This window comes from Pezoporus flaviventris, unplaced genomic scaffold (assembly GCF_033815535.1).
Source record: "Pezoporus flaviventris isolate CSIRO_AGI_PZ_B2104156 unplaced genomic scaffold, CSIRO_AGI_Pfla_v1 ptg000312l, whole genome shotgun sequence".
NCBI lineage: Eukaryota > Metazoa > Chordata > Aves > Psittaciformes > Psittacidae > Pezoporus > Pezoporus flaviventris.
In genome coordinates, this window is record NW_026892859.1 from 123552 (window position 1) to 148320 (window position 24769).

Here is a 24769-nt window from a genome sequence, read left to right on the forward strand (position 1 = left end):
TCTCCAACCCATAGTCCCTCGTTCCAGTGGGAACCCATCACCCCTCGTCCTATGGCTCCAATCCATGCTGAAGGTCCCTCTCCACACCCAAATGATGAAGGAGAACCCTTCCATCCACATAGGGTAACAGTGGTGGTCCCCTCCGGCATTGTCATGGTGACATATCCCCATCCCCATCCTCATCCTCTCCCGTTCTCCTCCATAGTGTGGCACCAGTGGTCCCCTCTGCGTTGCCATGGCCACCCCTCCCCATCCTCTCCCGTCCTCCTCCATATGGTGACAGCAGTGGTCCCCTCAGGCGTTGCCATGGCCACCCCTCCCCATCCCCATCCCCTCTCTGTTTCTCCTCCATAGGGTGACAGTGGCGGTCCCCTCATGTGCCGGGACAACAATGCCAACTTTTTCTGGGTTGTGGGGCTGACGAGCTGGGGCCGCGGCTGCGCCAGGGCCAAGCAACCGGGGGTCTACACCTCAACAAAGCACTTCTATGAGTGGATCCTCCACCATCTGGGGACGTTCCACTCCGCGGGAGCCTCCGCGACGCCCCCGACATGGAGCCACCAGCACGGCTCGCATGCGCCCATCCAGCAGACGATGCCGGCTCCGACGGCCTCGAGCACCAGTGACATCTGCTCCTTCCCATACCGGGTGCTCGTGGAATTTGGCAGTCGGGTGCAGGAGTTGCTGCAGGCTCTAAGGGGGAAGAAGCCTTGAGGAGCGGCGTCGCTTGAAGTTGGCTTCAGCTTCAATACAGTTGCCTTATTTTCCCATAGAGAGGATGCTTTGCGTGCCCACCTCTTCTTCTGGTCCGTGCGCAGGGATGGGGATGAGGGATGGAGGGCAGGGAACAGTGGGAAGCGGGAGCTGGGAATCAGGGAATCAACCAGTTTGTGAAAGACTTTCAGGAGCATCAAGTCCAATCATTGCCCCACCATTAAAGCATGGCATGAAGAGGCAGGGGGGACAGCTTCCATTAGACCAGGTTGCTCCAAGCCCATCCATTCTTCTCCATCCCGCCCATCCCAGTGTCCCAGCACCCTCACTTCCTTATCTCCAACCTGAACTTCGCTGTTCCAGTTGGAACCCATCACCCCTTGTTCTATGGCTCCAATCCATGCTGACGGCTCCTCTCCACAGCCAAATGATGAAGGAGAACCCAAACTTCCATGGTTCCGCTTCATCCCTGCATCCAGCTGGAGCATCCCACTTCATCCCTGCATCCAGCTGGGGCATCCTGCTTCCAGGCTTGGGATCTTCCCTTAGGACCTCACAAGCTTCAAGGTTGTATCCATCCCAGCTCCCAACACCCATCCCAGCACTCTTTGGACCTCTCCCAGATGCCAGCACTGGGGTCCCCAGTGCCTGGAGCAGGGACTGGGGCCACGGCTCACAGCACCCAGTGCACCCCCAGCACCCATAGAGCCCACAGCACCCATAGCATGCATTGCACCCATACCACCCCCACCACTGCCAGCAACCACAACAGCTCCAGTGCACCCAGTCATCCCAGCACCTATAGAAACCCCAGTACCCACAGAACCCCCCAGCACCCTCAGCACTATATAGCTCCAGTATCGGGGTCCTAGTGCCTGCCCGCTGCCTCCCTCAACGGTGTCCTAGTGCCCGCCCGCTGCCTCCCGCATCAGGGTCCTAGTGCCCGCCTGCTGCCTCCTGCCTGGCAGGGACAGGTCCCAGGCTCCCCCCCAATAACTCCGTGCCGCAGAAAACACATGGACTCAGTCAGAGATCAATATGATCAGACAAAAGCCATTTTTTACAAAGCCGTAACTCCTTTTATAGTATTTCTTACATGCACTTACAGTGATTTGGCATATTATGATTGGATACATGTCTTGAAGACCCTTAGTGACTAACATGTAATTGGTTAAGCACAGGTGTGGGAACTTGACCTCGAAAGCTTGCCAACAGTGCACAGTTGTCATTAACTCTGTGAAATCCAGCTTCTTCTTATCTTGCTTGTTCAGGCTTCCTCGGGCCTCTCACGGCCTTGCTGCATCTTTCAGGATTATTCAGAATTTATGTACCAATTATCCATTCTCCTGAGAGAACACTGCCTCCACATCTCCCCCTTTTTGTTTTATATATGGTTTGGGTGACCCTACTTGAGCAGGGGATTTGCCCTAGATCATATCTCCAATATATGCCAACTACAGGCTGCTGGGCCTGCCCCTTTTTTCTGCTGTATGACTCTCTGGTAACAGGGGAGGCCATCCTTCACATCAAGGTCTGGCATGGCATGTGTCCCCACTGCCAACAGCGGAGCCCAAACAGCCCCAAAAAAGGAGAAAAACACCCCAAAACCACCCCAGAATGACCCCAAAACCACCTTGTCCTGGTTCTCCTATGCAATACAGAGTCAGAGCCCCAAAACAGCCCCAAAACAGAACAAAAACACCCAAAACCACCTTGTCCTCCTTCTTCTACGCGACACAAGGTCAGAATCCCAAACCAGGACATAAACAAACCAAAACCACCCTAAAACCACCCCAAAACCACCTAGCCCTGCTTCTCCTATGGGATACGGGGTCAGAGACACAGAACAGGACAAAAACAGGGCAAAAACAATGCAAAACATCCCCAAAACCACACCCAAAACCACCTTGTCCTGCTTCTCCTAAGGGATACAGGGTAGGAGACCCAAAAGAGACCCAGAACAGAAAAAAAACACCCCAAAACACCCAAAACCACTCCCAAAACACCCAAAAACCACCTTGCCCTGCTTCTCCTAAGGGACACAGGGTCAGACCCCCATAAAGCCCCAAAACAGGCCAAACCCAATGAAAAACCAACTCGAAACACCCAAAACAGCCCCAAAACAACCCAAAACCACCCCAAAACCACCTTGTCCTGCTTCTCCTTTGGGATACAGCGTCAGAGCCCGAAAATAGGACAAAAGAATGCCAAAACATCCAAAACTCCCCAAACCACCCCAAAACCACCTTGTCCTGCTTCTTCTGTAGGATACAGGGTCAGAGTCCCAAAAAGCACACAAAACAGGCCAAAACCAAACCAAAACCACCTGCAAAACCAGCCAAAATCCACCTTGTCCTGCTTCTGCTATGGGATACAGGGTCAGAGTTCCCAAACAGCCCCAAAACAGGACAAATCACTGAAAAACCCCCAAACCACCCCAAAACCACCTTGTCCTGCTTCTCCTTTGGGATACAGCGTCAGAGCCCGAAAATAGGACAAAAGAATGCCAAAACATCCAAAACTCCCCAAACCACCCCAAAACCACCTTGTCCTGCTTCTTCTGTAGGATACAGGGTCAGAGTCCCAAAAAGCACACAAAACAGGCCAAAACCAAACCAAAACCACCTGCAAAACCAGCCAAAATCCACCTTGTCCTGCTTCTGCTATGGGATACAGGGTCAGAGTTCCCAAACAGCCCCAAAACAGGACAAATCACTGAAAAACCCCCAAACCACCCCAAAACCACCTTGTCCTGCTTCTCCAATGGCATACAGGGTCAGAGCCACAAAACAGGAGAAAAACAGGAGAAAAGCAGGCCAAAACACCCCAAACAACCCCCAAAATGGGCCAAAACCACCCCAAAATCACCTTGTCCTGCTTCTCCTGTGGGACACAATTTCTGAACCCCAAAACAGGCTCAAAAAGTACAAAAACAACCAAAAACTATTCAAACCCACCCCCAAAACAACCCCAAACCACCCTAAACCCACCAAAAAAAACACCTTGTCCTGCTTCTCCTGTGGGACACAGAGTCAGAGCCCCAAAACAGCCCTAAAACAGGACAAAACCAACCCAAAACACCCCAAAACCACCTTGTCCTGCTTCTCCTATGGGATACAGGGTAAGAGGCCCAAAATAGCCACAAAACAGACCAAAAACAGGTGAAAAACAGACCAAAACATCCAAAGCAAACCCCAAAACATGCCAAACCACCCCAAAACCCCCTTGTCCTCCTTCTCCTAAGGGACACAGGGTCAGAGCCCCAAAACAGACCCAAAATAGCCCCAAAACAGGCCAAAACCAGGCGAAAACAAGGCCAAAACACCCAAAGCAAACCCCAAACCAAACCCAAACCACCCCAAAACCACCTTCTCCTCCTTCTCCTATGGGATACAGCGTCAGAGCCGCAAAACAGGCCAAAAACAGATGAAAACAAGGCCAAACCACCCTAAAACCACCCCAAAATCACGTTCTCCTGCTTCTCCTGTGGGATACAGGGTCAAAGCCCCCCAAAAGATCCAAAACAGGCCAAAACCACCTTGTCCTGCTTCTTCTAGGGCATACAGGGTAAGAGGCCCAAAAGAGACCCAAAACAGGCCAAAACCAGGCCAAAACACCCAAAGCAAACCCCAAACCACCCCAAAACCACCTTGTCCTGCTTCTCCAATGGCATACAGGGTCAGAGCCCCAAAACAGGACAAAAACAGGAGAAAAGCAGGCCAAAACACCCCAAACAACCTCCAAAATGGGCCAAAACCTCCCCAAAATCACCTTGTCCTGCTTCTCCTGTGGGACACAGGCTCAGAGCCCCCAAACAGACCCAAAACAGGCCCGAAAGAGGAAAAAAACACATCAAAACACACAAAACCACCCCTAAAACAGCCCAAGCCAACCCCGAAGCACCGGCTCGTGCTGCAGCTCTGCCTCATTCCAGAGCCTTGGATCATCTGGGAGCACGGGATCCCATTGGCATCACAGCTCCTGGTGCTTGGGAGCAGATCCTATGGGATCTGGATCCAGATCCGGATGCTCCACACATGGACACGGATCCAGGTCTGGATCCGGTTGTAGGGGGGAGCGCAGACACGGAATTCCATGGGGCTGGAATAGCAGAACTGGGCTCCAGGAGGGGGCCTCTGGGGTGGGGGGGAGAGACACCATTGCCCCTCATTGTCTCCATTGACCCTATTGGCCCCCATTACCCCCTTTGCCCTCCCCATTACCCCCACTGCCCATTACCCCCATTACCCCCATTGCCCATGTTACCCCATTAACCCCCATTACCCATTGCCCCCATTGCCACCCGTTACCCCCATTCCCAACTCACTTCCCACTGCTCCGCACTGGATCCAAAGATGGGGCTGGGGATGCCCCGGTCCCGCCGCGCATCCGGTTGCGGCTCCCATTGAGGCTCCAGGGACCCCGGGTTCGAGCCCCGAGCTCCCGGGTTCGAGCCCCGGTGCCCCCGGAGCAGCGGCGAGAGCCGGGGGGGGAAGCCCCGGTGCCCCCCCCCCAAGGAGCAGCGCCCCCAGCACCGGGCGGCGCCGCTCCCGTAGCAGCCCCGGGGCCCGGTGCAACAGCGCCCCCAAGCGGGCGGCCAGGACCCGCGCTATGGGGTGTTGGGGGGCGGGCACTGGGACCCCCAAGTTATACGGCACGGTCTGGGGGTCCCCGTTTGTGCCCTCCCCCAAGTTATGGGGCGCCCCCTTTGTGGCCCCCAAGGTATGGGGCAGGCTCTGGAAGTTTCCTATGGAGCCCCCCAAGTTATGGGGTGCCCCCTTTGTCCCCCCCAAGTTATGAAGCGGGGTCTGGGTCCCCCCAATGGAGCCCCCTAAGGTATGGGGCGGGCTCTAGGGGTCCCCCTTTGTGCCCCCCCCATGTTATGAGGCACCCCCTTCGTGCCCCCCAAGCTATGGGGCGGGGTCCGGGTCCCCCCTATGGAGCCGCCCAAGTTATGGGGCACCCCCTCTGTGCCCCCCTCAAAGTTATGGGGCACCCCTATAGTGCGGGGGGTGCCGAGGCCCCGCCCCACGTGACCCGAGGTGACCTCGCTGGCGAAGAGCCCGCGGGGGTGGGGCAGGAGGCGGTGCTGGGTGATGACCACGTGACGCGGAGGGGGGAGAGGGGGCCAGGATCGGGTCCGGGCCCCGCCCCCTTCCCTTCCCCCCCCCCCGCGCCCGCCCCAGTTTGGTCCCGTCCGGTTCCCGCCAATTTCTCCCATCATGGCGGAGCTGGAGCTCCCCTCCGATCCCGACCTGCGCAGGTTGGAGCCCGCGGGACCCCCCAGTGGGGGCTTTTGGGGTCCTGGGGGGGTTGGGGTGCTCCTGACCCCCTCTCTTTGTCTCCCCCCCACCTCCAGGCTGTGCACGGGGCCCTGAGCCCCCATCCGGGAGTACATCATGGGCCACGTGCGGCACCCGCGGTGAGGGGGGCACCCCAACATCTGGGGGGGAGGAACTGCAACATCTGGAGGGACCCCGAACCTCGGATCGGTCCCTAAAATGCATGGCGGGGGGGGGGGGGGGTGGGGGTGGGGGTGTTCCTACAGGAATGTGAAGAAGATCAAAGGGAACCTGCTGTGGTATCCGCTGCACCCCAAAGTGGGGGGGGGGGACACCCAAGCTCATTGGGGAGCCTCCAAAACCCCCCAGGACCCTCCCAAACCCCTTTGCCTGTTAGGACCCCCCCAAAATTCCATTGGGATCCCAACAACCCCCCAGCACCCCCCAATTCCCGCTTGTGACCGCCCCCCCCCAACCCCTTCTCCCAGATCCATGCGCAGGAGCCCAAATTCCTTTAGGACCCCTCCAAATGCCATTGGGATCCCAGGAACCCCCAATTCCCTCCCATGATCCTCTCTGACCCCCCCCAACCCCTCCTGTACCCCTCCCCCCCCCCCCCCCCAGGTTTTGTCCTTAACTCGGGGCTCAGGTACCAGCACCTCAAGGAGATTCAGGTTTGGGGGGCGGGGTGGGGAGCGTTAGAGGGTTTTGGGGGGTCCCACAGGGACCAAAACACCCCCTCAGCACCCCAAAACACCCCCCTGCATCCCAAAACGCCCCTTCTGCAGTCCAAAACCATGCCCCCTGCACACCAAAACACAACCCCTGCACCCTAAAATCACCCCCATGCATCCCAGAAGCCCCACGGCCCCCCAAAACCGCCCCCCTGCACCCCAAAACACACCTCTGCACCCCAAATCTACCCCCACTGCACCCCAAAAGCACCCAGTGTGCACCCCAAAACAACCCCTCTCTGCACCCCAAAACACCCCCTCTGCACCAAAACCACCCTATGGATTCCCCCATGCACTCAAAACCCTCTCAAGGACCCCCCCGAATACATCCTGCAGCCCGGTTTCCCCCCCTGCAACCCAAAACTGCCCCTGGGCCCTCCCCCATGATCTTTTCCTCCCCACTCTTGAACCCCAGAACCTTTTAGGGACCCCCTCTATACTTTAAACCCCCCTGGGTTTTCTTCTCAAGTGGGTGCTGGGCTCATAGGGGTCCTTAAAGCCCCCCCACACTCTCCCTAAACCCAGTGCTGAGACCTGGTCCCTGCAGCCCTTTTGGGGCCCCCAAAATGGGATCTGGACCCCTTTGGGCCCCCCAAACTCCCCTCAACGTTTGGCTTTGGGCTCCCCCTTGGCACCAGGTTGATGCTGGAGGCCACGGGGCTCCCAGGGGCTCGGGGGGCCCAGATCCAGCAGGGCCCAGAGCTATGGGGCAGCCCCATGGACTCCCCAGAAACTGCCCTGGGGCCACTGAGGAGGCAGCTGCAGGAGGGGAAGCAGCGGCTGGTGGGTGGAAACAGGGGAATGTGGGGATTTGGGGGGGTCCTGATGGGCCTGGGGGGGCCTGGGAAGTGGAATTTGATGGTTATGGGGAGGGGTTGGGGTCCCTAAAGGGTCCCAGCGCCGCTTTTTGGGAGGGATGAGGGATATCTGGGGGTCCTGGAGGGGGATTTTGGTTCTATAGGGGATGACATGGGGGAGTTTGGGGCTTTAGGGGGAATTTTGGGGGTTCAGCGGTGCTGGGAGGGGGATCCGGGGGTTATGAAGGGGTTTGGTGTTAAGGGAGAGGCTTGTGGGGAAATATGGGGCGATATTTAAGGTGTTTGGGGGTCTTGGGGGGTATTTGGGTCCCTCCCATGGCTTTGGGGTCCCTCATTTCCTTGTGTCCCCCCCTCCATCCCTTCCAGTCCCGTCGCTGGATCCAGCTCCGGGCTCTGGCCGCATCCAATGGGAAGCTCCAGGCGCAGCTGCGCCCCCTGCAGGCCCAGGTGAGCAAAGAGGGGGAGTGGCTGGGGGGGCGTGTCCTCACCCCTTTGGCCACGCTCCTTTCAGGCCCTAGGGAGCAGGGCAGGGGCTGCTGGAAGCGCTGAGCATGCTGGACTAAAAGGACACAAATTAAGTAGGCCCCACATTAATAACATGTAAATAAGGAAGTAACGTGTAAATAAGGTCAGCCCTACATGAACTGCGTGTGGATAAAGCAGGTCCTACGCTAATTGCATGTAAATAAGGGGGGGTAACGATGGTGGGATGAGAAATGGGGAGGGATGGAGGGGGAGAAATGGCAGGAATGTGGGGAATGGGGGTGGGAAAAAGGGGGAGGGGGAATGGGGGCCATAAGGGGGGGAGGGGGTAAGATGGGTATGCGGTGGGGGAGGGGAAGAGGGGAAAAAAAGGGGGGGGGGGAGGGGCAAGGAAAGGCCCCATATTCAGCCCCATGGGGGGCGGCCGGGAGGGGGATAAACGGGGACACGAGTTGGGGAGCTCAGAGCTGATTGGCTGTTGCCTGGGAAACGCTCACCAGAACGAGGCCGGGGTGTGTGTGTGTGTGTGTGTGTGTGTGTGTGTGTGTGTGTGTGTGTGTGTGTGTGTGTGTGTGTGTGTAATGCATGGGAAGCGGTATGTGGAGACCCCGTTGCTAGGCAACGGCGGCATCCAACCCGGAAGTGCGGAGAGCATCGCGGAACGGGGATGGGGAAAGGCCGAAACACGGGGGGGGAGAGGGGGCCTCGATTTCCTGTGAAATCTTTATTTATTGGTTAAGTTTCCTTTTCATACATTCTTAAGGTGACCCCTCCCCCCCCCCCCCCCTTTACATCGGTGTCAATAAGGCTTCGGATAGACACCCCCCCATCCCCCCTTTATCCTCCCCTCCCATCCCAGGTATAAAGAGGGGGGGAGGTGCCACCCCCCGACACCCCCGGGTGGGGGATGGGAGGTTGTGTCCATTGGGGACCCTCCCCCACATCCACGCCCCCCGTTTTGGGGTGCTGAGGGGGAGGTGAGGTCCATCCTCCCCCTTCCCCACAGACAGTTCATCAACAGGCACTTAATGACACCCCCGCACCTTCCCTGCCCACCCCACCCCCGTTTTTGGTTACATGAAGCCCCGAGGGAGGGGAGGGCTCTCCTCTGCACCGGTTACTGCAGGGCTCTCCCTCCTTAAAGAGCCCACGCTCACCGTGGGGGCCCCGTCACAATGGGCAAATCCACAGCGACCGCCACGGCTTTGGGATGGCGGCAGCATCGTGCCCATGGCCACTGGGCAGCCAGGGGTGCTCCGGGAGTGGCTGCGGGGGGACCAGCCTCTGCCCAGCCGGCTCGGGGAGGTCCCTCACGGGCTGCTCTTCCTCAGTGCCTTTGGTCCGGAGGTGGAGCATGCGAGGGGTCACAGCTCAACGTGGGCCATGGAACAGGGCGTCACGGCCACCTCCGAGGAGTGGAGAGGGACCGACATTGGCACAGCAGAGAATCATGGAATCCCAGAGTGGGCTGGAAGGGACCTTAAAGCTCAGCCAGCTCCAACCCCCAAAGGGACACCTTCCACTAGAGCAGCTTGCTCCACGGCCCTGTGTCTCTGTGCACTCCCAGGGCATCCTGGGGATACCCCTAGAGAATCCCAGAGAATGCCTGCAGCACCTCCAGAGCACCCCATGGACCCAGTCAGAGCTCATGCATCACAATGACCTTGGGGACATGGGGACCACAGGGGTGGCTGATTCTGGAACTCCCCGTGTTCAGGTGTGTGAGGTCACAGAACCCCACAGAACCCTCCAGCAGAGGCACCGGGAGACGACAGCTGCCCCACGGAACACAAGCTACCGGTGGAGGAGGCAAGAGCAGCTCCTCTGGTGGTTCCTCTCTTGGTGTCTCGGAGCCGGTGCCGCCTGTGGACACAGGAGCGTGGAAGGAGGTGGGTGGCGATGGCGATCTTGGGGTGCTGTAGGAGTTGCCAGAACACCTCAAGAGACTTCCCCAGAGTGGCTGCTTTGGACTCGGTGTGTGAGTTGGGCTGGCTGAGCCGGCAGCGGAGCGCTGCGGCTGCCGAGGGATGATCCTGGGATCTGCCCTCATTTCTTGTGGGGAGAGCAAGGGCCTGTGGGGATGGGCCAAGGGGGAACGATTTTAACGTGACAGAGAGGGGAGATTGAGATGAGATCTTAGAAGTTGTTCCCTGTGAGGGTGGTGGGACAGTGGCACAGGGTGCCCAGAGAAGCTGTGCCTGCCCCATGGCTGGCAGTGTTCAAGACAGAGCTGAAAATGCCCTGACTCTTTCCTTGGTACATGATTGAGTTGCAGGTTTTGTTCCATTTTTGGCTAAATCTGAACTATTTATGGAAGTTTCTAGCCTATTTTAAGCTTTTCCTGACTATTTCTTAACTGGTTTAGGCTGTTTCAAACCCTTTTTTCCCCAATTCTAAAACTTTTTGAACCATTTTGACCTTTTCCAAACTTTTTTTGTCCATTTCTTACTCATTTCTTGCCATTTCTAACCCATTTTTGCTCTTTCCTGACTCGGTTTGAGCCATTTTTGGCCATTCCTAACCCAGTGTTGCCAATTTCTAACCCATTTTAAGTCTATTTAAGGCTATTTCTAAAAAAATTAGGGCCATTTCTATCCTAATTTGGGCCATTTCTTACCAGTTTTAAGCGTTTTTTTGGCTATTCCTAGTCCATTCTTGCCTGCTTGTCCCCTGTTTGAAGCATTTTTTAGCACTTCTAAACAATTGATGACCATTTCTATCTTATTTTTGCCCATGTCTTACCAGTTTTAAGCCATTTTTGTCAATTCCTAAAGAATTCATGGCCATTTCTAGCCTGGTTTCAGCTTTTCTTAGCTATTTCTTAACTGGCTTGAGCTATTTCTAACCTTTTTTTTGCCCAATACTAACTCTTTTTAAGCCATTATGGCCATTTCCAAACCGTTCTTGTCCTGTACTTAACAATTTCTTTCTAACCCTTTTTTTGGCCTTCCCTAACTTGGTTTAACCCATTTTTGGCCCTTTCTGACCCACTTTAAGTTTTTTTTTTGGCTATTTCTAAACAATAGCTGGTCATTCTCACCTTATTTTTGCCCATTTCTTACCTGGTTTATGCCATTTTTGGCTAATGCTTCACTTTTTTTATGGGCATTTCTAGCCTGGTTTAACTATTTCTTACCTATTTCTAAACTGGCTTGAGCTATTTCTAACCCTTTTTTTGCCCAGTTCTAACTCTTTTTTAAGTCATTTTGGCCATTCCCAATCCATTTCTGTCCAGTTCTTATCATTTTTTTTCTGTTCCTAACTCAGGTTTTGCCCTTTCCTGACTTGCTTTAAACCATTTTTGGCCTTGTCTAACCCATTTTAAGTCTTTTGTGGCTATTTCTAAACAATTGCTGGTTGTTCTTACCTTATTTTTGCCCATTTTTTGCAGGTTTTATTCCATTTTTGGCTAAATGTGAACTATTTATGGAAGTTTCTAGCCTGGTTTAACCTTTTCCTTGCCATTTCTAAACTGGCTTGAGCTATATCTAACCCTTTTTTTTGCGCAATACTGACTCTTTTTAAGCCGTTTTAGCTATTTCCAAACCCTTTCTGTCCGGTTCTTACCAGTTTCTTTCTACTTCTAACCTGGTTTTGCCCTTTCCTCACTTGGTTTAACCTATTTTTGGCCCCTTCTAACCCATTTTAAGTCTTTTTTGGCTATTTCTGAACAATTGCTGGTCATTCTTATTTTTCTCAATTTCTTACCAGTTTTATGCCATTTTTGACTAAGTCTGAACAGTTTCTTGCCATTTTTAGTTTGTTTTACGCTTTTCTTAGCTATTTCTAAACTGGTTTAGACTATTTCTAACCCTTTTTTGCCCAGTTCTATCTCTATTTTACTCATTTTGGCCATTTCCAAACCCTTTCTGTCCTGTTCTTACCAATTGATTTCTGTTTCTAAACCATTTTTGCCCTTTCCTAACTTGGTTTAAACCATTTTTGGCTCTTTCTGACCCTTTTAAGGTTTTTTTGGCTATTTCTAAACAATTGCTGGTCATCCTACCTTATTTTTGCCCGTTTTTTCTTGCAGGTTTTATTCCATTTTTGGCTTAATGTGAACTATTTATGGAAGTTTCTAGCCTGGTTTAAGCTTTTCTTACCTATTTCTAAACTGGCTTGAGCTATATCTGACCCATTTTTTGCACAATACTGACTCTTTTTAAGCCATTTTGGCCATTCCCAAACCCTTTCTGTCCAGGTCTTACCAATTTCTTTCTATTTCAAAGCTGGTTTTGCCCTTTCCTGACTTGGTTTAAACCATTTTTGGATTTTTCTAACCCATTTTAAGTCTTTTTTTGGCTCTTTCTAAGCAATTGCTGGTCATTCTTATCTTATTTTTGCCAATTTCTTACCAGTTTTATGCCATTTTTGACTAAGTCTGAACAGTTTCTTGCCATTTTTAGTTTGTTTTACGCTTTTCTTAGCGACTATTTCTAACCCTTTTTTGCCCACTTCTATCTCTATTTTAGTCATTTTGGCCATTTCCAAACCATTTATGTCCTGTTCTTACCAATTGATTTCTGTTTCTAAACCATTTTTGCCCTTTCCTGACTTGGTTTAAACCATTTTTGGCTCTTTCTGACCCTTTTACGTTTTTTTTTTTGGCTATTTCTAAACAATTGCTGGTCATTCTTATCTTATTTTTGCCCATTTCTTGCCAGTTTTAAGCCATTCTATGGCAATTTCTGAACTATTTATGGAAGTTTCTAGCCTGGTTTAAGCTTTTTCTTAGCTATTTCTAAACTGGCTTGAGCTATTTCTAACCCTTTTTTGCGCAATACTGACTCTTTTTAAGCCATTTTGGCCATTTTCAAACCATTTTTCAACTGTTCTTACCAATTTCTTTCTGTTTCTAAACCATTTTTGCCCTTTCCTCGCTGGGTTTAAACCATTTTTGTCTCTTTCTGACCCTTTTAAGGTTTTTTTGGCTATTTCTAAACAATTGCTGGTCATTCTTACCTTATTTTTGCCCATTTCTTGCCCATTTGAAGCCATTTTTGACAATTTCTCAACTATTCATGGAAGTTTCTAGCCTGGTTTAAGCTTTTCTTACCTATTTCTAAACTGGCTTGAGCTATATCTAACCCTTTTTTTTTTGCGCAATACTGAGTCTTTTTAAGCCATTTTGGCCATTTTCAAACCATTTTTCAACATTTTTTACCAATTTATTTCTATTTCTAACCCGTTTTTGCCCTTTCCTGACTTGGTTTAACCTATTTTTGCTCTTTATAACCCATTTTAAATCTTTTTTTGGCTATTTCTAAGCAATTGCTGGTCATTCTTGTCTTATTTTTGCTCATTTCTTGCAGGTTTTATTCCTTTTTTGTCAATTTCTGAACTATTTATGGAAGTTTCTAGCCTGGTTTAAGCTTTTCTTACCTATTTCTAAACTGGCTTGATCTATATAGAACCCTTTTTTTGCACAATACTGACTCTTTTTAAGTCATTTTGGCCATTCCCAAAACCTTTCTGTGCAGTTCTTACCAATTTCTTTCTGTTTCTAAACCATTTTTGCCATTTTCTAACCTGTTTTAAACCATTTTTGGCTCTGACCCTTTTAAGGTTTTTTTGGCTATTTCTAAACAATTGCTGGTCATTCTTACCTTATTTTTGCCCATTTTTTTCCCATTTGAAGCCATTTTTGGCAATTTCTGAACTATTTATGGAAGTTTCTAGCCTGGTTTACGCTTTTCTTACCTGTTTCTGAACTGGCATGAGCTATATCTAACCCTTTTTTTTGCGCAATACTGACTCTTTTTAAGCTGTTTTGGCCATTCCCAAACCCTTTCTATCCAGTTCTTACCAATTTCTTTCTATTTCTAACCTGGTTTTGCCCTTTCCTGACTTGGTTTAAACCATTTTTGGCTCTTTCTAACCCATTTTAAGTCTTTTTTGACTATTTCTAAACAATTGCTGGTCATTCTTATCTTATTTTTGCCGATTTCTCACCAGTTTTATGCCAATTTTGACTAAGTCTGAACAGTTTCTTGCCATTTCTAGTTTGCTTTAAGTTTTCGTAGCTATTTCTAAACTGTTTTAGACTATTTCTAACCCTTTTTTGCCTACTTCTATCTCTTCTGAAGTCGTTTTGGCCATTTCCAAACCATTTTTGTCCATTTCCTACTAATTTCCTGTCATTTCTAACCCATTTTTGCCCTTTCCTGACTTGGTTTAAACCATTTTTGGCTTTTTCTAACCCATTTTAAATTTTTTTTTTGGCTATTTCTAAGCAACTGCTGGTCATTCTTATTTTTGGCCATTTCTTGCAGGTTTCATTCCATTTTTGGCTAAATCTGAACTATTTATGGAAGTTTCTAGCCTGGTTTAAGTCTTTTTTGGCTATTTCTAAACAATTGCTGGTCATTCTTACCTTATTTTTGCTCATTTCTTGCAGGTTTTATTCCATTTTTGGCTAAATGTGAACTGTTTATGAAAGTTTCTAGCCTGGTTTAAGCTTTTCTTAGCTATTTCTAAACTGGCTTGAGCTATATCTAACCCTTTTTTGCGCAATACTGACTCTTTTTAAGCCATTTTGGCCATTCCCAAACCCTTTCTGTCCAGGTCTTACCAATTTCTTTTCTGTTCCTAACACAGCTTTTGCCCTTTCCTGACTTGGTTTAAACCATTTTTGGCTTTTTCTAACCCATTTTAAGTCTTTTTTGGCTATTTCTAAACAATTGCTGGTCATTCTTATCTTATTTTTGCCCATTTCTTGCCCATTTGAAGCCATTTTTGGCAATTTCTCAACTATTTATGGAAGTTTCTAGCCTGGTTTAAGCTTTTGTTACCTATTTCTAAACTGGCTTGAGCTATATCTAACCCTTTTTTTGCACAATACTGACTCTTTTTAAGCCATTTTGGCCATTCCCAAACCCTTTCTGTCCAGGTCTTACCAATTTCTTTCCAACCTGGTTTTGCCTTTTCCTCACTTGGCTTAAACCATTTTTGGCCCTTTCTAACCCATTTTAAGTGTTTTTTGACTATTTCTAAACAATTGCTGGTCATTCTTATCTTATTTTTGCCCATTTCTTCCCAGTTTTAAGCCGTTTTATGGCAATTTCTGAATTATTCATGGAAGTTTCTAGCCTGGTTTAAGCTTTTCTTAGCTATTTCTAAACTGGCTTGAGCTATTTCTAACCCTTTTTTGCGCAATACTGACTCTTTTTAAGCCATTTTGGCCATTTTCAAACCATTTTTCAACATTTCTTACCAATTTCTTTCTATTTCTAACCCCTTTTGGCCCTTTCCTGACTTTGTTTAACCCATTTTTGCTTCTTTATAACCCATTTTAAATCTTTTTTTGGCTATTTCTAAACAATTGCTGGTCATTCTTGTCTTATTTTTGCTCATTTCTTGCAGGTTTTATTCCTTTTTTTGGCAATTTCTGAATGATTTATGGAGGTTTCTAACCTGGTTTAAGCTTTTCTTATCTATTTCTAAACTGGCTTGAGCTATATCTAACTCTTTTTTTGCACAATACTGACTCTTTTTAAGCCATTTTGGCCATTCCCAAACCCTTTCTGTCCAGGTCTTACCAGTTTCTGGTTTTGCTCTTTCCTCACTTGGTTTAAACCAATTTTGGCCCTTTCTAACCCATTTTAAGTCTTTTTTGGCTATTTCTAAAGAATTGCTGGTCATTCTTATCTTATTTTTGCCTATTTCTTAGTAATTTTATGCATTGTTGACTAAGTCTGAACAGTTTCTTGCCATTTCCAGCCTGGTGTAACCTTTTCCTAGCTATTTCTATACTGGCTTGAGCTATTTCTAACCCTTTTTTGCCCAATTCTAACTCTTCTTAAGTCATTTTGGCCATTTCCAAACCATTTTTGTCCTGTTCTTACCAATTTCTTTCTGTTTCTAAACCATTTTTGCCCTTTTCTATCCTAGTTTAAACCATTTTTGGCTCTTTCTGACCCTTTTAAGGTGTTTTTGGCTATTTCTAAAAAATTGCTGGTCATTCTTACCTTATTTTTGCCCATTTCTTGCCCATTTGAAGCCATTTTTGGCAATTTCTCAACTATTTTTGGAAGTTTCTAACCTGGTTTAATCTTTTCTTACCTATATCTAAACTGGCTTGAGCTATGTCTAACCCTTCTTTGCGCAATATTGACTCTTTTTAAGTCATTTTGGCCATTCCCAAACCCTTTCTGTCCAGTTCTTACCAATTTCTTTCTATTTCTAACCTGGTTTTTCCCTTTCCTGACTCGGTTTAAACCATTATTGGCTCTTTCTAAACTATTTTAAGTCTTTTTTGGCTATTTCTAAGCAATTGCTCGTCATTGTTCTCTTATTTTTGCTTATTTCTTGCCAGTTTGAAGCCATTTTTGGGAATTTCTCAACTATTTTCGGAAGTTTCTAACCTGGTTTAAGCTTTTCTTACCTATATCTAAACTGGCTTGAGCTATATCTAACCCTTTTTTTTTGCGCAATACTGACTCTTTTTAAGCCCTTTTGGCCATTCCCAAACCCTTTCTGTCCAGGTCTTACCAATTTCTTTCTGTTTCTAACCTGGGTTTTGCCCTTTCCTGACTTGGTTTAAACCATTTTTGGCTTCTTTATAACCCATTTTAAATCTTTTTTTTGGCTATTTCTAAACAATTGCTGGTCATTCTTATTTTTACCAATTTCTCACCAGTTTTATGCCATTTTTGACTAAGTCTGAACAGTTTCTTGCCATTTCTAGTTTGGTTTAAGCTTTTCGTAGCTATTTCTAAACTGGTTTAGACTATTTCTAACCCTTTTTTGCCCACTTCTATCTCTTTTTAAGTCATTTTGGCCATTTCCAAACCATTTTTGTCCTGTTCTTACCAATTTCTTTCTGTTTCTAAACCATTTTTGCCCTTTTCTATCCTAGTTTAAACCATCTTTGTCTCTTTCTGACCCTTTTAAGGTGTTTTTGGCTATTTCTAAAAAATTGCTGGTCATTCTTACCTTATTTTTGCCCATTTCTTGCCCATTTGAAGCCATTTTTGGCAATTTCTCAACTATTTTTGGAAGTTTCTAACCTGGTTTAATCTTTTCTTGCCTATATCTAAACTGGCTTGAGCTATATCTAACCCTTCTTTGCGCAATATTGACTCTTTTTAAGTGATTTTGGCCATTCCCAAACCCTTTCTGTCCTGGTCTTACCAATTTATTTCTATTTCTAACCTGGTTTTGCCCTTTCCATACTTGGTTTAAACCATTTTTGGCCCTTTCTAACCCATTTTAAGTCTTTTTTGGCTATTTCTAAACAATTGCTGGTCATTCTTATCTTATTTTTGCCCATTTGTTACCAGTTTTATGCCATTTTTGACTAAGTCTGAACAGTTTCTTGCCATTTCTAGTTTGGTTTAAGCTTTTCTTAGCTATTTCTAAACTGGTTTAGACTAGTTCTAACCCTTTTTTGCCACTTGTGAAAAGAAAATGTGGTCATTTGATTTTGGGTTGTTGTTTATTCATATCTCCTTTAATATTTCAAAGCCAGCCATAAGATTCTGACCGATTACAAGCTTTATGAAATATCAAAGTAATTATTTAGACTTTCATGCTTCTTTGTGCTGATGTGAGAGAATAAATACCCATAAAGTCTCAGAAGTGACACTTATCCTGGGCTGAGTCGTGATAGCGATGTGGTTTTCTCCCCTGACCTGTCCCAGATAACTGGAACTATAGATGCTTGTCACTCCAGGGAATGTATAGTTCCCTCTGGTTTGTGCTCTGTGGAGAGATGAGGTTATTGTGCAGCCATGAAACACTTGGGCTTCAATCTTTGGGGTCCCACTCAACCTCACATGAGATTCAAACAGCTTGTTTCTTAACATGCCCTGGAGAATGTTACTGAATCACAGAATCAGGCAGTGCTTTGAGTTAGAAGGGACTTTAAAGCTCACCTAGTTCCACCCCACCTACCTTCCACTAGCCCAGGCTGCTTGAAGCTGGTTGCTGTGTTAGTAGAACAAGTCCACCTGGTTCCTGGTGTGGTGTTTTATTTATTTATTTAAGTATATTTTCTGTCTTAAATCTAAAACTGAAAGGTCAGAGTCCGATGGGAAGAGGGGTAAAAAGCAGAATTACAGGAATGCAAGAATTAACGTGTGGACGCTTGTGTCAGTTTTAAGCTCAGCAGGTCTGTGGCTGAACTGTGCCACAGTGTTTAAACTGTGATGCTTGGATCTAAATGGTTGCAATTCCTTGTCTTGAAACAGAGAGAATGTGAGGTCGAGGAAGGAGGTGTTGGAATGAGCTTGACTCAAGAGAGTGCTGGCAGGAAGGAGGAGGGTGGGAAGTGAGAGATGATAACCCCAGCTCTGAGAGAAGCGCTCACAAATCAAGGTGAGGTTCTGCAAAGAGCAGATGGTGGCCCAGGCTTTGAAGTCTTAGTGGTGGCCTTTTAGCAAGCCAAGTGAGAGATGGTGTTCTTTGTTAGAGGTACTGCTGTGGACCCTGAGTCATGGCAGGCTCTGAGCAGGGGCAGGAGAGGGCTTAGGCAGGGGCCGTTGGTACCTGCTCATTTCAGGGAGGAACCTGCAGCTGGGTAATACACCCGAGTGTGATGCACTCTGAGTGTGGTGAGTGTATCAGAGTTCAAAGGGTTTAATGTAGCTGCTAAGCAGCTTGGGAGAGAAGATGATAGTCCCACATGCCTTTAGCTCCTTTAGGGTGTGCGTTCTTCTAAGACTACTTAAATATCAGCTTTGCCTCTGATTTTACTGTTTCAATCTCTGATTTTGTTACTGAAACTTTATTTGCAGAGACGAAGGTAGTTCAAATGAACTTTACCAATCCACTGCTGATCAGATGAGTGGCCTTCCAAGAAGCTGTAGAGAACTCAATGGCCTTTTCAAAACAAAGGAGGACAAGCTTGAGAAGAGCTGGCCTGAGGGCCCTGCAGTTCAGAAGCCTCAGTTCCGAGTGGCAGAGCCAGGAGAAGGGTGATGGGAGCTTCTGTTGAGTTGGAGACAGAAGGCAGTTTAGTTTAATTTCTTTTATTTCTTAGGATGAGAATGGTTGAATTTTTCTTGCTTGCTAAATGAATAGAATCTCTCCTGATGCTGCTGAGAGCACAGTTCTGCTATTGCACTGGAGGCAGCTTGCTTCAGAGCTGGGCTCTGATTGTCTAACTATGTCCTGTGTGAGTCCAGCAGCTGTGGGATCCCAACACCTTTGCTTTGGCTGCTGGAGACAGGGCTATCTAGAAGTGGGCAGTGGGGAAGAAAGTGTTCTTGTCTGCAGCAAGTCCCCTGCTTCTTAGGTTGGAGGGGCTGCTGCCCCTATGGAAGGGTGCACCAAGTCCCCCCAGGCAGCTCAGGTGTTGCTTTGCCACAGAGGGGCCTGAGATGGGCTGGTGAGACTGCCCTGGCTGTTCTGTGGTGCAGGGTCTGTGCTGGCTCTGCGTTGTGCCGTGGCAGTCACAGGGGTGTTTCACACCGGTTCACTTTCTGACCGCATCTGTATTGGTTTGGTTTAGGGCAGTGAATGAAACTGTGCCTTTCTTATGGTCTGTAGAAGTGGCCACTTGGAGAAGGAGAGCAATGCTGGAGGGATGGTCACCTTCCTACCCTATTTTTTTTTGACACAAAGGGCAGCTCTCCAGAGAAGTTGTGATGTTCCAGGGACAGAATTCATTATCCTAAAATCATAGAATCCCAGCCTGCTTTGGCTTGCAAGGGACCGTAAAGCTCATCCAGTTCCAGCCCCCTGCCACGGGCAGGGACACCTTCCACTAGAGGGGCTTACTCCAAGCCCCATCCAACCTGGCCTTGGGCACTGCCAGGGATGGGGCAGCCACAGCTTCTCTGGGCACCCTGTGCCAGTGCCTCAGCACCCTCACAGGGAAGAACTTGTGGCTAAGAGCTCATCTCAGTCTCCTCTCTGGCAGGTTAAAATGGATATTAAAAAAACTTCTAGAATGTCCCTCTGAAAATTCTGGGGGAAAAAAACACCTCACCACAGAAGCTAAATTGAAGCCTGTTTCTAGTTTTCCTAATCTATTGATTTCTCAAGGAAAATATTCATCGCCTTGGTCATTGAACAGAATGAGTAGCTGGAAATTTGATAAAAAAAGCATTTCTGGGCTTTGATCTCCTTAAGAGAAATGGTGCAAGGTCAGTCAGCAGCAAAATGAAAAGGAATCCGCGTGAATGTGTACGTGAGGCATCATCAGAGCTACTTTTGCATGAGCACAACTTTCACTGTGTGATGAGCAGCCGGCAGTGCTTAGAGGGCTAAATAATCCTTATTGAGGACGAGCAGTTCTGAAGAGCACGGTTCATGTCCGCCTCAGCTCTCTCTTATCATATAGATAAATCAGTTCTGATGTGATCGCAATTGGAAAGAATCGTGTGTGTTATTTTCAAAATGATGAGTCTTGATTTGCATCAACCTCATCTTTATCCAAAATGCTCTGTAAACGGTTGTTTGGGGCTCTTCTCTTCTGCAAGAAACCTTGCAGTATAATCTTTTCAGAAAAATGAGGGATAATCTGCTTCATTCAAGAGCTAGGTTTGCTTCAGCGCTCTGTTTTTCTACTTTGCCAAAACCCATGTGTGAATGATTATCGCATGATACTCTAAAGCCTTCTAATGTTGCATTTACACATATATGCTATTAGCTGCAGCAATGACATTTTTATGACCTTTAGGTGAGGTAGTTTGTATCTTCACAGATTTGGGAAAACAGTAATGATGCTTTTCTTTCACTTGTCTTAACTACCTTTTTAACTGTGAGCTGTCAGCACATTCACTGAATTATGGCAGTAGAAAAGTGTGCAGAACTTTGATCCTGGACTAGACAGTAACTGAGAAAAGCTAAAAGAGCTCTTCTGCAGGCACAGGGGTATTTTTAAGAAAGGATGCATTCATGCCTGTCTTTCTTAGAACCAAGTATGAAGATGAAATAGAGCACTGTGGGCTTTCGGGAAAATAAGCAAGCCTGATGTTTTATCATCTTTCTTGGGTTTAATACATATCTCTACAAAGTCTGAGTCAAACATTTATTCTGACCTGGGTTTTAAATTCTCTGTTAGTGTAGAAATAGCAGATAGTACACACTGAAGTTCAAGACCTGCTGTTAAGCAGGTTTGATGCTTGAATGCTTCATGTAACCTTCAGGACATAGGTAATGTTTTAACACAAAAGTACTTTCAGGAATACAAAAGGAAAGAGAAAAAAAAGCTTATGAGTGTTATTTTTGAAGGGTGTTATTTTTTTATCAGTAGATTGTTTTCACTTAAAGGGTTATTTTTCAAAACGCCCAAATAGAAGATGCCTTTTTGCTTGTATCCTGCATTTTTTTGAGTAAGGCTCTAATTGCCTTACAATCCAAGGTTTTGAATTTAGTTTCACGTAGCTTAATTTCCATATGTCACAGATGAATCACAATTTTTATTGTTGAATTTGGTTACTACTCCTATATTTTCCTTTCTAAAGTGTAAGAGATCCTTCTATTCTGAGACTTGTACAAACAATTGAGCTCTTTTGTTTTAAATAATAATGAACAAATATTTTCTTAATTTTGATAACATTTATGTTTTATTGTCAGTTGTGTTTAAAGTTAATTCCATTTCCTTTTTTAATGCCATGTCTTATCCGGGCTTCATAAAAAGAAGTGTGGCCAGCAGGTAGGGGTGATTCTTCCTCTACTCTGCTCATGCAAGATCCCATCCAGAGTACTGTGTTCAGCTCTGGAGTCCTCAGTACAGGTCCAGAGCAGAGGGCCACAAAAGTAATCACAGGGATGGAGCACCTCTGTTACGAGAAAAGGCTGCGAGAGTTGGGCTTGCTCAGCCTGGAGAAGAGAAGGCTCTGGGAACACTTTATTGCCCTTTTTCAGTACTTAAAGGGGGCTTATACAAAAAACAGAGACTTTTTGATGAGCCTGAAGTGACAGGACAAGGGGCAATTTGTTTTTATCTGAAAGAGGGTAGGTTTAGATTGCATATAATGAAGATGGTTTTTACAAGGACCTACACACACCTTTTCACAAGGTGTTACTAGGTTTTTTCACAAGGTTGGTTTTTTTTTTTTTTTACAAGGTTTTACACACACACCCACACACACACACACCCCTTTTTACAAGGGTGGTAAGAAACTGGGAAAGGTTTCCCAAAAAGCTGTTGATGCCCCATCTTTGGAAGTGTTCAAGGTCAGGTTGGATGAGCTTTGCACAACCTGACCTAGTGAAATGGTAAGCTCATGGTAAGAAGGTTGGACTAGATGATCTTTAAAAGCCCCTTCAAACACAAATCGTTCTTTGAGTCTACAATTTTGGTGGTTGTTTTTTTTTTTATATATATAAAATGATGACCTTTTTTTTAGCAGATTAGTAAGGTGAAATCCCCCCTGTTTAAATCTGGAAATCTGTAGGTGAAGTTGTCACCTCAGGTCACTTTATACTCAAAAAGGCAATACATGTCTTTTTGGCTCTGATTCATAGATTTTATTTTGATATCTGTATAAAGTCAGTCTGCTTGGTTTGGTTTTTTTTTTTTAGGTATCTAAATAAGAAAGTGGGCAAAAAAGAGCTATTGCACTGCCATGGAGTCTGGTGGAATCCCAGAATCACACAGTGGCTGAGGTCGGACGGGAGCTCTGAAGGAAGTCTTCTCCAATCATAGACTTTGTTTTTATTAATTTTATCTGATTTCACTGAACCATACCCAGCCAGCTGTAGAGGATCCAAGGATGGTTTCCACAACGCCTCTGGGCAACCTGCAGCAGTCCTCAGTCACCCTCACATTACAGAAATGTTTCCTTTTCTTCAAATGGAACCGGTGAGATTATTACCTTGTAAAAATACTCACTTTAAGTTGATCCTGACTAGTGATTGCCTATTTAACACATGAATGTATTCTAAAGTCTTTCATTGTTACAGCAAATATATTGTAATAATTACTGAAAGATTAAATAGCATGCAGAGTTAAAAGCTGAAGTATCAACTTGGCAAAACATTTAAGAGAACTTCAAACGTTACCTGGAGGTTGTTACTTGTTTGAAATTGCATGGGGTTTGTGAAGAACTTGATCAAAATTTAAATATAAAAGCAAGATCACAAAGGTTTACTTTTTAAAGGTTACGTGCACTGGAAATTCATTAGCTTTTTTTTTTTTTTAAATCCGGAGTTAAAATAGGTAAGCATGTATTTAAAGTATAGTGTGTGGCTGAAGTTAAACACATACTTCAGGGATCTGCTGGACTTTCACCTAAATCTGTAATCAGATTTGTGAAAAAGAATAGTTAAAAACCAGCTAGTTACAAGTGTCAATTTCAGGGGGCTTTTTTATTACTGTTGAGTAATCTCTTCCTCATACTATTCTCACTATTCTCTTTGCTTAATAAAAACCACGTGTTCATGTTATGAACATTCAAAGCCCTCTTCTGCAGAGCTTTTCCCAAACACAGCAGCAGACAAATCCTTCTCAACAAAGATATGGACAGCTCTGTAAGAAGCTGAAAAAGTATCCTAATGTCAAATGAGAAATTGTCTGAGAAAAGAGGCTGGGTTGACAATATTAGTAGTGCCTGTATCTACGTCATCTGGTTCTAGCAATATCGCTTGGTACTTAAGGAACCGAGAGGGAGACAGCCAGTGCCCCCCTTTGTTCCAGTAGCACAGATATGGGATGTGATACCAGGACGGTCATCTTTTGTCCCATGGTACATCTTTGAGCTTCCTGGATATTTAGGACTATGGCTGCTACGGCCCGTAAGCATCCAGGCCATCCTTTGCTTACTTCATCTAGTTGCTTTGGGAAGTAAGCTAGAGCCCTTTTCTGGGGTCCTGCATTTTGAGCTAGGACTGCGAGGGCTACGCCTTGTCTCTCATGTGAAAATAACCCAAAAAGGGTTTGGTGACATGTGGCAGTCCGAGGGCTGGGGCCCCCAGTAATTCCTTCTTTAATTCGTTAAATGCCTGTTTTGCTTCCCCAGTCCACTGTAATTCCCTTGTTTGTGCTTGCCGCAATTGGTATAGGGGTTTTCCTACTCTACCATAATTCTAGATCCAGAGTCGACACTAAACGTGTCATGCCGAGAAATGTCCCAAGTTCCTTAGGTGTCTTGGGCTGAGGGGTTTGGCAGATCGTTTCTTTGCGTTCTTGTCCTAATCTCTGCTGCCTCCTGAGATCTCATAGCCCAGGTAGGTGACTTCTTGCTTCATTATTCGTGCCTTCTGCTGAGATACCTTATATCCTTTAAGGCCCAGAAAATTTAACAGGCATACTGTCCATTCCTCACAGCTGTTTGAGGTTTCGGTGGCTATCACAGGTCGTCCACATATTGGAGCAAAAGTCCGTCTGCAGTGGGTGCCGTCCAGCCCTCAAGGTCTTTTGCCCTTTCGTTTCCAAATAAGGTTGGGCTATTTTTGAAGCCTTGGGGTAACACAGTGCAGGTGAGTTGGGGTTTCCGACCTGACTCTGCATTTTCCCATTCAAAAGCAAACAATTTTTGGCTCTCTGGCTCCAAGGGCAGGCAGAAGAAGGTATCTTTTAAGTCTAAAACAGTAAACCAAAAAAGATTCTCTCTTAGTTTTGTTAACAAAGTGTAAGGGTAGGCCACTGCAGGATAAAGGTCTTCTGTTATTTTATTGGTAGCTCTTAGGTCTTGTACTAATCCCTAACTTTTCCCATCCGGTTTGTGGATTGGCAAAACGGGGGTGTTACATTCAGGTTCCCATTCTACTAAAAGGCCAAATTTGAGAAAGGAATCTATTACAGGTTTAATTCCTTTCCGGTCCCCTAGTTTGAGGGGGTATTGTT

The 24769-nt window shown here is 46.6% G+C and overlaps 1 long non-coding RNA gene across 1 annotated transcript in view; it reads right to left on the reverse strand.

Annotated features, from left to right (window-relative positions):
• Window positions 1–2725: 2725 nt before the first annotated feature.
• LOC133263402 (uncharacterized) overlaps window positions 2726–24769 on the reverse strand; it is a 162983-nt gene continuing 140939 nt past the window's right edge. The window contains exon 3 of the long non-coding RNA XR_009741481.1: window positions 2726–2746. This is a non-coding gene — a long non-coding RNA (uncharacterized LOC133263402). The remainder of the gene's footprint in view (window positions 2747–24769) is intronic.